General features: G+C 46.0%; 1 protein-coding gene across 2 annotated transcripts in view; it reads left to right on the top strand.

Annotated features, from left to right (window-relative positions):
- Positions 1-456: 456 nt before the first annotated feature.
- The window catches only part of KCNJ16 (potassium inwardly rectifying channel subfamily J member 16), a 42,446-nt gene continuing 31,117 nt past the window's right edge, over positions 457-11,785 (top strand). Inside the window, exons 1-2 of one of the 2 annotated variants that reach the window (XM_085556645.1) lie at positions 457-526; positions 1,133-1,201. The gene's annotated coding sequence lies outside the window, so the exon portion shown is untranslated. Of the gene's footprint in view, positions 527-1,057; positions 1,202-11,785 lie in introns of those variants that run through there. The other variant, XM_085556644.1, reaches the window with a different exon arrangement.

Genomic DNA, 11,785 nt, shown 5'->3' with positions numbered 1-11,785 from the left:
GACAGGAAGGACTCTGGGAGTTGGGTATTTCCATCAGTCCTTTTACTAAACTCACCCAGTCCAGCTGTACCATTTACATTCCTCCTGCACCTCTGATTTTTTTCTCTCTGCTCTTGAGTAAAGTGAATTCTAGAAGAAAACTTGCTGAGGCAAATCCCATCAACACAGAAAAGGACACGGGCTGTGACTTCAACAGAAAATGAAACTGCATTTATTGTGTGGGCTGGAAGTCCTTACCTTAACCTCAAGCTAATCTAGAAACAAAACACTTCTTATAGGGGAAAAAAAAAATAAAATAGACTCTGCTGTAAACCTGAACATGTTTATTCTGAAGTTGTCTATCAGTGGCTAACTCCAAATTCAATCTCATGGGTAAATATTTGCAGAACCATTTGAATGATGAAGGGCTTTTATTACCTGGGAGAATTTCCTGCTTCTCGCCTTAGAAAGCCTCACCTGGATGTGCAGGGTGGCTCCAGCTGCCTGCCCCGTGTGTCCCAGCTGGGAAGAGGCTGCTGAGGACCAGGTTGGGTGTTCATTGATGCCTCAGGTTTTGGCTTTTCTATTTTTCCCACTCTGTGCTGCTTCAGTGTGTGGGTCTGGGCTCCACATGAGGGGATGCTGAGCTCTCTGCACAGAGCAGAGACAAAACAATTCCTGCTCCAGCTGGGCACCAAGGACAAATGATCCAAACCTCAGCCCAGGAGCACAAACAGCGTGGGCTGGAGAGAGAAAAACAAGCAGGATGGGACTGCCTGGGCTGGAGCTGGAATGGGACAATGAACTCCAAGGTGCCAATGGAGCAGAACTGATCCCAGGGAGAGCCCCGGGAGCGCTCGTGCATTTTGGGACCATTTTGGGTCATTTGGGTGCAGCCCTGGCTGGGCTCTGGTGCTGCCCAAGGTGGATCCATGGAGGAGATCCTTTGAATAAATCCCTGGTTTATTCTGTAGCTCTGTCCAGCCTCTGCTCCAGCTCAGCCTTCCCAAGGCACATTCCCTTCCTCAAGATGCCCCGGGCAGCCCCTCGGAGCTCGCTCCCAAGGACCTGAGTCAATGTTTAACCCGAGTCTTTGGAGTTCACAGCTCGTGCCTTTCTTTATTATTAACCCAGCCCCTGTTTTTGTGCACAGCTGCAGAGCTGCTGGCAGCGAGACACAGAGGAGCCTCCTGAGATCTCCCTGCTGGCAGCCTGAGCAAAGGTAAAGCTCCTCTGGTCTCCTTTCCATTCCTGCACGGGGCAAAGCAGCTGCACATTCCTGCTCTTCTCTTGGGGCAGAACAACCTGGCAGCAGCCAGCTTGGCTTAATTGTGCCTTTTTAAATTAAATCACTGCATAAATCCAGCTGATTTCCTAATTTGGCCCAAACAGAAGTGTCAGTATCCATAGTTAAAGTGTGCACTGTGATTTTATTTATTCCCTGGTACTCTCTTTTCTGTTTCTTCTTTCTCTGTGGCAAGAACATTTCTCTCCTTCTCAGAATCTTTCATAGAGGTGCACAGAGAGAAATGAAAGAGAAAACAATTTCTATTTCTGCTCCTTGTTTTTCCTATGTGGAATGTGTTTGGAGAATTGTTTACCTGGGGTGTTGCTTGGTTGGATTCTGGTGAGGATTGTTTGAGCTGGTGGCCAATCCAACCCACCCGGGGCTGGACTCTCAGAGAGTGTCACGAGTTGTGTTAGAGTTAGAGAAAGTAGGATGTAGTTTTCATATCTTCCTTTTTATATAGTATATTAATGTATTTTAGCCATAGTTATAATAAAGAAATCATTCAGCCTTCTGAACTGGGTCAGACACCGTCATTTCTTCCCATTGGGTTCACCTGCATTTACAATATTTCTCCACACCAACAGCCTTGTCTCTGTAACTGTTTTTTTCATCTCCTAATATTTTTTATATTTTCATGTTTTATACTCAAATCTGTGAAGATTTGTCTTTTTCTCCCTGTGGAGATGCAGGACTGCAGGAGGGAAAATCTACATTTCCATCAGTGCTTTCACTGAGCTCACCCAGTCCAGCTGTACCATTCACATTCCTCCAGCACCTTTGATTTGTTCTCTCTGCTCTTGAGTAAAGTGAATTCCAGCAGAAAACTTCTTGCTGAGGCAAATTCCCTCAGCACAACACAGAAAAGGACAGGGACACTCATCTCACATTTGCTCTGGTTGCTGTGTCAGTGTGGTGGGAATACTTGTTTTTAAATCATGAGTATTTGTTTTTTAAATCACGAGTATTTGTTTTTTAAATCATTAATATTTGTTTTAAAATAATATTTCACCTGGGTACTATGTGGTGGCTCAAAACTGCTCTGCAGAGGAAAGGATTCACTTGCTGAAATAAGTTTTTTTAATCTGTTGTGACATAAATTGACATGGAAAACAACATAATAATAGAGCAAGGAAGGAAATTGAAATTATTATTGAAAGTTTAAACAGGTACTTGCAGAAAGATCATCCAGAAAGTAACTGATAATTGCACTGTGTATTAGACAAATATTATGCATTTTTGAAAACTAGAATATTTTATATAAAATAAATCTATAATATTTTATCTGTAATATAAACTATGTATTATATAAATTATATAATATATTAATAGAAACAGGGTTTAAAAAATGAGTAAAAGAACCAAATCTTTCCTGCTGCTCTGAATTCCATTTTGTTCTGTGAGTAAATCCTGTAGGACAGGTGTGACCCCCATGAAGGCAGAGAACACCTCAGCCCCAACTCATCCTTTGAGGAGACCTGGGGGTATTCTCCTCTCTGTCCTGCCTGGTGAGGAAAACTCTGATTTTTTGAGTCCAGCACCAGCTGTTTATTTAAGGAATTGTGGCTCCATTTTCAAGGGTGGATAATGTGGCCAATGGATATTTCCAAACCTTGCACCACATCCAGAGAGGTTCAGTCCCCCACTGCAGAATCCTGGAATGAATGGGAGTATTGGTGGTATAAATTAGTATTTATTGAATGTTGTCATTACAGGCCCATGTGACCCTGAAAATTTAAATCATAACACAGAAAAAATAAATAAAGAGTTGCCTGATTTGAGGAAATGGAAACCTTGGCTATGAATTAAGTAAGAAGCTTTGAACCCCTTTCCACAATGGCCAGATTCAGATGCTGCAATTTACCCAAAGATTAAGAGATAAACAAGGAAAAAAAAATAGAGCAAAACACAAACCTGGCTTCTAAAAGAATGGGGAAATTGGCAAAGTGATAAAGAACTTTATGTCTGTTCAAAGGTGACCTGGGTCAGCAGAGATTGGATTTGCCATCGTTTTTTATCAGGAGTTTCATGTTTGTTAAGAGCCCAGAGATTTCTCCATTTCCTGAGCGCTTTTTCCCCCAGTCTGGCAAATCTACAAAGCATAAATTGGACTTTAAAAGAATTCACCTGGCTTGTTCTGGGTGCCATGAAATGCAAATACAGATGATGGCATCCAAAGGGCAAGGAGAGCTTTGAGGGTGCAGGTCTTGTCAGGGAGCCAGGGAGCCGCTGGACCAGGGAGAACTGGAATCATCAGGAGAGGACTCGGGGAGGGAACAGCGACAAATCCACCCACTATCCTTTGGATAATCCCTCAGGCCAGCCCAGCTGCCTCATTCAGCTTCAGAGCGGAGGTGCTTAAGGAAAAAAAAGTGAAAAATAAGATCTTCCCAGAGGGATCTTCTGGAGAAAAGTGAGGGAAAGAAGTGGCTTCGTTTTATTTTGCTCATATTAAAAGCAGACAAGCTCCTTGTGCCTGAGGTAACTTCTGGCTCTGCTGGTGTGGGAGCCAGCAGCAAAATTCCCAGTCCAGCAGGACCTGGAGATGAGGAGAGATTTGGATTTGTTGGTTGGTTGGGGTTTAGTTGGGTTTTTGGGATTTTTTGGGTTAGGTGAGAGGGCCAGCAGCAAAATTCCCAGTCCAGCAGGACCTGGAGATGAGGAGAGGTTTGGATTTTTTCATTGGTTGGGGTTTAGTTGGGTTTTTTGGGTTGCTTTTTTGAGAAAGTCAGTCCCCAAACCATGCTGCTGATATTGAGTGATAGGGTACATCCGATTTTCCTTTCTTTTCCTTCATGGACACAGGAAGTGAGAGCGGAAAAACCTCATTTTCCAGCACTACTGCCCCATCCAAGCTTGGTGCCATTATCCTGACAAGAAATAGCTTAGACTTTCTTGGGGAAAAAAGTGCAAAGTAGGAGCTGGTTTTTATTCCTCACTCCAGCTTATTTCCTGCATAATTCCACAACACAAGACTCCTTTTTGTCCCAGCAATCAAGTCTCAAAACTCACAGATAATAACAGAAACACATCCTGTGATATGATCAGGGTTTCTTTTTCAGCATCTAATGATGTTAAAATAAATGGAATTATGTTGCTTTTTCCTTTTTTTAAGTCGGTAAATTCCCAAAGAGGATTTATCCCATTTTTACAATGTGCTTAAGGACTTAGAACTCACAATCAAATGCAGATTTATTATGGGCATGAGGGCTGGCATGTGGCAGCCTCTGCTCAGAGCTACTCAGGGCCTTTTTGTTCTGCTCCAGGAGGGATTTTTCCCATCTTCATTGTGATTCCTGAGGCCAGATGTGGCCTTTTGCAGGGTTGTTTTTTTTTTAATTGTTCAGAAAAAGTGATAAATGCTTTACAACAAAGAGCAAGGAAAGGTGGGGCTGCAGAGCTGGGAAATATCACTCCGCTGGGAAGGTTTTCCTTCTTTTTTTTGGGGGGGATATTCCCTCTGAGTTGGTGGATGCTGTATGAAATCTCAACTCCTCCGTGTCTCTGACTCTCCCCCTCTGCTGGCAGCGCTGCCAGAGCTGCACAGGAGCTCCAAAAAATCCCAGAGCAAGGAAAACTCCCAGCTTGAAGCACCCACGACACCTCGGGGGTGGTGGGAAAAAGGAGAATTAAAGTGTTTAGGGAGGATTGAGCAGCCTGAGCTGTGCCTGTTTGCTTTTCTAGCTGTGAACCAAGGACAGGCTGTCCCTGGCCCCAGGACACCTGTCCCAGGTGTTCCCAGAACACCTGGGTGAGCAGACAGCAATTGTTGGAGTGTTCAGGAAGGGCACTTGAGGCTTTTACAACATTTCCTTTGATAGCCCAAATCAGATCCCATCACCAAACCAACAAAGCATTAAATTATTCTTATGTTTTGAAGCATAAAATAAATGAAATACAGACTATTGATGCTGATAAGATTGTCTCACATCCTTTTGGAAGCCACTGTGATGCACAGAACACACGACACTGAAATATCATTTAGAGATCTTAAAATTTAGGATTTTTATAGTGCACCAAGATGGGATTGTAGCATATGAAACGCTGAGGTTTTGTGCTCATGATGTGAGGGTGCTTTGTCTGGCAAGAACATTTTCCTGCTCCTGTTTCTCAGCCCTTCTTGATGGAGATTTTTTTTTTTTAAATTCTTAATCCACTCTGCACAATTCTTTGCTTTGTTCACCACAAAGAGTTGAAAGTTGCCAAAAGCAAATGACAAACTACTAGAGGAAGAGAAATACAAAATTTTCCACCAGTGTTTGAAATTCCCTCTCTCTTGGGATAGACTTTAAGGTCCCTTCCAACCAAAACCATTTCATGATTTTATGAAACAGTCTCAGCCCAAAATTAATTAATAATGTTCAAGAGATATATTTTGGACAAATTAATTCCAACCTTCATTAAACCAAACGATGGTTTTATTGAATTACCAGATCAGATCCACCAATTAAGTGGCTTCTAAGTATTCTTCTAAACAGAAACATTTTTTTGAGAAGAGGAGAATGCACAACCAATATTTTCCTGAAAATAATTTCCAGGTAATCTCTTCTGCAGAAAAAAAAACCACCAAAAAACAACAACAAAAAAAAAAAACCCCAAAAAAACCAAAACAAAAAAAACCCAAAAAAAACCAAAAAACAACAAAACCCACAAAAACAAGCGCACCTTTTCTACCTTTTATCTGTATTCTTTTAGTGCTGTGAAAGGGCTTAGCGAGAGCATTCAGAGAAAGGATTTGCCACTCGGGGCCTTGGGCACATTTTCAAAACTCAGACACTTCCACCTTGTCTTTTGTTGCCGGCTCGAATTCCCCAAATCCTCTTAGGTTAATTTGTTTTCCAGCACAAACCCACACGAAACCTAAACCGCGAGAAGGGCATTTTCTTTTTTCATTTCGCTCTGCACGGCGGAGGGTTGGGCTCCTCCCGCCGGGGCCGGGGGATGCCGGGGGTTCCTCCCGGCGCCGCTCCCGCTCGGGGCTCCGGAGCCGCCGTGGTGCTGAAGGGATAGCGCCGGAGCGTCGCGCCCGGCCCGGGTCCTCCGCGACCGTCCTGTATCCAGCCGTGTCCATCCGAGTCCATCCGTGTCCATCCTATATCCATCTGTGTCTGTCTGTGTCCATCCGAGTCCATCCTGTATCCATTCCTGTTCATCCGAGTCCATCCTGTATCCAGCCGTGTCCATCCGAGTCCATCCTGTATCCAGCCGTGTCCATCCGAGTCCATCCGTGTCCATCCTATATCCATCTATGTCTGTCTGTGTCCATCCGAGTCCATTCTTTATCCATCCGAGTCCATCCTTTGTCCATCTGTGTCTATCCGTGTCCATCCCATATCCATCCGTGTCCATCCATGTCCATCCGAGTCCATCCTATATCCAGCTGTGTCTGTCTGTGTCCATCCGAGTCCATTCTTTATCCATCCGAGTCCATCCTTTATCCATCTGTGTCCATCCAAGTCCATCCTATATCCATCCGTGTCCATCCGTGTCCATCCCATATCCATTCGTGTCCATCCATGTCCATCCGAGTCCATCCTATATCCATCCGTGTCCATCCGTGTCCATCCGTGTCCATCCGTGTCCATCCTATATCCATCCGTGTCCATCTGTGTCCATCCGTGTCCATCCTATATCCATCTGTGTCCATCCGTGTCCATCCTATATCCATCTGTGTCCATCCGTGTCCATCCGAGTCCATCTGTGTCCCTCCCATATCCATCTGTGTCCATCTGTGTCCATCTGTGTCCATCCATGTCCATCCCATATCCATCTGTGTCCATCTGTGTCCATCTGTGTCCATCCATGTCCATCCCATATCCATCTGTGTCTGTCTGTGTCCATCCCATCTCCATCCTGTATCCATCCTTGTCCATCTGTGTCCATCCCATATCCATCTGGGTCCATCCGAGTCCATCCTATATCCATCTGTGTCCATCTGTGTCCATCCCATATCTGGGCATGTCCATCTGTGTCCATCCGCGACCATCCCATATCTAGCTGTGTCCATCCTTGTCCATCCTTGTCCATCCATGTCCATGCCATATCCAGCCATGTCCATCTGTGACCATGCCATATCCAGCCATGTCCATCAGTGTCCATCCATGTCCATCCTTGTCCATCCTTTATCCATCTGTGTCCATCTGTGTCCACCCCATATCCAACCATGTCCATCCATGTCCATCCATGTTTATCCCATATCCATCTGTGTTTATCCCATATCCATTTGTGTCCATCTGTGTCCGACCCGCACCACACCCATCCCATGTCTGATCTGTGTCTGACCCCTGTCCATCCTGTGTCTGACCCACACCTATCCCATGTCCATCCCGTGTCCATTCTGTGTCCATCCCATGACCATCCCGTGTCCATTCCGTGTCCATCCCATGTCTGACCCACACCATCCTGTGTCCATTCCATGACCATCCTGTGTCCATTCTGTGTCCATCCCATGTCCATCCCATGTCTGACCCATGCCCATCCCATGTCCAACACACACCTGCCCCACACCTGACCCCGACCCCACCTCCTGCCCCTATTTCCCAGTCATTTTCCACAAAGGGAAGCAGTGTCCAAGAGCTCCAATGCTGCTTTCTGTTCAAAAGTTGTTCAAAACAACATTCCTGCCCCAAAGCTGGTTTTAGGATAGATCTACAGAAGCATTGAGGGTGGGAAAGACCTCTGAACTCACTGAGCCATTGACCCAACATGGCCAAATCCACTGCCCCGTGTCCCAGGTGCCACATCCACATGGCTTCTAAATCCCTCCAGGGATGGGGACTCCACCACTGCCCTGGGCAGCTGTGCCAGGGCCGGGCAGCTTTTCTGGGGAGAAATTCTTCCTGATATCCAACCTAAACCTCCACTGGTGCAACCTGAGGCTGTTTCCTCTTGTCCTGTCACTTGTTACCTGGGGGCAGAGACAGACCCCACCTGTCTCCACGCTCCTGTCAGGAGCTGTGCAAAGCCAGGAGGTTCCACCTGAGCCTCTTCTCCAGGCTGAGCCCCCCGAGCTCCCTCAGCCTCTCCTGGTGCTCCAAACCATTCTCTAGCCCAGTTGTTCTTCTTTGGGGTCACTCCAGCACCCCGATGTCCATGGACATTATGCTCCATGGAGCTCCATTTCTCCTCCTTGTGAAAAACACAGATTTTAAACACCTGGAGTTTTTAACGCCCCCATTCTCTTGTGCTGCTTTGCCAGCACAGGACCACGAATTCCTCTGCGGCCTGAATCGCCTCAGCCTAATGAGGTGGGACACATTTAGCCCGGCTGCCAAACTGCTGCAGGGGGTGTTGGCTGTTGTTGAACAGCTGCCCGAGAGGGAAATCCACTCCCGGGTTGTATTTGGGGTTGTAAAGTTTGCAACCGTGCTGGGGAAACAGCAGAGCCACGGAGCCCTTTGGACGATTGGGGATGTTTGGTGGCGCAGAACAAGGACCATAAACGCCAGGTCAGCCCTGGCTGGGCAGGGACGGGGGCACGGGGCACCCGCAGGGCCAGGGCTGCTGCTGAGCCTTCATTAGCATTTTATTAATTAGCATAAAATAAATATGCCTCCGGCCTGGGCAACCGCCCGCATCCAGACTGCTCAAAAGTCACATAACCGCCCGCAGAGGCTGGGCACAGGCAGCAGGAGGTTCTGGGACAAAGCTGCAAGGAATACAGGACCTGGAGTTATGGATGTCAGGGAAAATTTAGAGTTTTTCTTGCTCAAATACTTTTAAAAAACCCCCAGTTTTCTGATTCTCAGTACCACCTGTAGGACCAAGGGGTCATTTCTGAGGCTGGCAAGGGCTGGGTTATTTCTATTTATCAATATCCCAACTGACCCCCTTGTTGAGGGCTGAATATTTAGGATTTCCATGGCGACATATTTATTGGTGAAAATTCAGTTTTTCTTGCTCAAACACTTTTGAAAAACCCCAGTTTTCTGATTCTCAGTACCACCTGTAGGACCAAGGGGTCAGCTCTGAGGTAGGCAAGGGCTGGGTTATTTCTATTTATTAAATATCCCATCTGACCCCCCCTGCTGAGGCTGAATATTTAGAATTTCCATGGTGACATATTTGTTGGGGAAAATTCAGAGTTTTTCTTGCTCAAACACTTTTGAAAAAACCCCAAATTTCTGTTGCTCAGTAACACCTGTAGGACCAAGGGGTCATCTCTGAGGTAGGCAAGGGCTGGGCTATTTCTATTTATTAAATATCACATCTGAATCCCCCTGCTGAGGCTGAATATTTAGGATTTCCATGGCAACATATTTGTTGGGGAAAATTCAGAATTTTTCTTGCTCACATACTTTTGAAAAAACCCAACTTTCAGCTCTTCAGTAACACCTGTAGTACCAAGGGGTCAGCTCTGAGGTAGGCAAGGGCTGGATTATTTATATTTATTAAATATCACATCTGAATCCCCCTGCTGAGGCTGAATATTTAGGATTTCCATGGTAACATATTTCTGAGCCCCTCTTCCAGCCAGACTGACGCTTGTCAGCTGATCCAGGGGTGTTGGAGGTGGCAGCTGAATTTATTCAAGCAATCACATTCTCCTTGCCAAGGCTAATGCCCATGAATATGGAGTTCAAGTTGACAGGGATTCCATCCCCATGAACATGGATAATGTTCCAGCCCTGGAGAGCAGCATTTAATTGATGAGTGGGATTATATTTACACAGCAATTATAACAAAGTCAAGGTTGGCTTTCTGGGAAAGGCTATTTATTTTATCCTCGCTGCCTGATTGTCCAGGAAAGCTTAAAAAAAATAAAAATAAAGAGAGCAAATGCACTCAGCTCTTTTTATAGCCTGCAAATAGCCCATGAAGGCAGCTCAGGAGCCACGCTGGGGCTGCCTTGGCTACCTCCATTAATTTACTCCATTCTAACAGGGATGCTGATTGTTTACCCACTGAGGAATTAATAGTCAGTCCCTGCTATCCTCAGATGGCTGCTCAGGGCCAATGTAAAATGGATAAGGGCTCACTGTAAATCCCACCGGAGTCAATGGGCATCTCTGTCCCCGTTCCCCGCAGAGCTGGAATTAGCCAGCCCTGCTGCTGTGCCCTGAAATATGGATTTTTTGTCCTCAAGGCACCTCTGCAAGGTAAGGTAAAGCCACGACTCAGGTCAGGGATGGAAAGCTGGGGCTGGAGAGGTTACCTGAGAATCACCCAGAAGTCCTGGCCCTCGCTGTCCCTGCAGTCTGGATTTCTTTCCATGGGTACTGGGATGTGGAGGGAGGGAAGGAGCAGCCTGGGGTTTGTCCAGCTGGGAGCTGGGTGCAGGGAAGCAGCTGGAGCTGGAAACTGGGACATCATTTCACACCTTGTGTAGTCAGAGAGACCAACAGCTGCATTCAGGTGCCTTTTTATGGGGCCTAGCTGGAATTAAGGAGTGGAATTAAAAGGCTTTGGGAACAGGAGGGTGGTGAGGAGCTCAAAGCATCCCTGACCTCTGGCAAGGAAAGCAGAAATTTGCAGGAGATGCTCAGTGAGTGCTGGAACCCCGACCTGGTTCAGGGGCTCCGTGTGCTGGAAAAGTCTCTCCTCCAGCCCGAGCTTCCCAAGAAAGGCTCAGCAGTCTCTGTTGTTGGTCTCAAGGCAGTTTATTGCAAGTTATCTAAAAGATTTTCTCCTGGGGCTGCTGTGGTTTGCTCAGAGCTCAGGCAGAGGCACACACACACCCTGACATCCTCTCTGACCCCGACTGCTTCTTCTCTCCCCGCCAGGGCTGCTGCTGTCTTTTATATGGGACATTACGTGTGACATGTTTACAGTTTTTCCCAATGCCTATTACCTATATTAAATGGTGCTTTTCTATCTTTTCTATGGGACATTACATGTTACATGTTTACAGTTTTTCCCAATGCCTATTACCTATATTAAATGGTGATTTTCTATCTTTTATATGGTACATTACGTGTTACATGTTTACAGTTTTTCCCCAATGCCTATTACCTATATTAAATGGGGATTTTCTACTCTAAACCAATCTGTGAGTGCCAACATCACCAAGAACATGGAGGTAAGGAAGGAGAAAGAGGAGGAACAGGACCGGCCTCCATTCTTCCATCTTAAAACCTCTGACCCCATGTACAAAACCAAAACCCCCCTGTACAGCACTCAAAAATTCTTCCCTTTGCTTTGTGACTACTTCTACTGTAATATCTAAACTTTTGTGACTCCTTGTTCTTCCTGCAAGGTTGGTAACTCATTCCATGGCTCAAACCCAAAATCACAGCTGCTTCCAGCTGCCTGCCAGGGTCTCAAATGCTTCTGACCTGGGCCCAGAACCTCCAAAAGTGTCTGAGGGACATTTTGAGTTCCAACTAGTGAGCACCTGCTGACCAGCTGGGGTTGGCAGCCAGAGCTCAATGCCACACTCATTCTCTTCATGGACAGACACCTGGAATCCTGACATTCCCAAATCTCAGAAACATCTATCCTTCTCTTCCAGTCTGAATTCAGTGGGGTTTAGGTCCATCTTAGTTACTGCAGAGGGGGAATATCCCTACGAGGATATCC

This window comes from Lonchura striata, chromosome 18, assembly GCF_050655825.1.
Source record: "Lonchura striata isolate lonStrDom1 chromosome 18, ASM5065582v1, whole genome shotgun sequence".
NCBI lineage: Eukaryota > Metazoa > Chordata > Aves > Passeriformes > Estrildidae > Lonchura > Lonchura striata.
The sequence above is the reverse complement of the archived record's forward strand: the minus strand, read 5'-3'. Positions and strand labels throughout refer to the sequence as shown.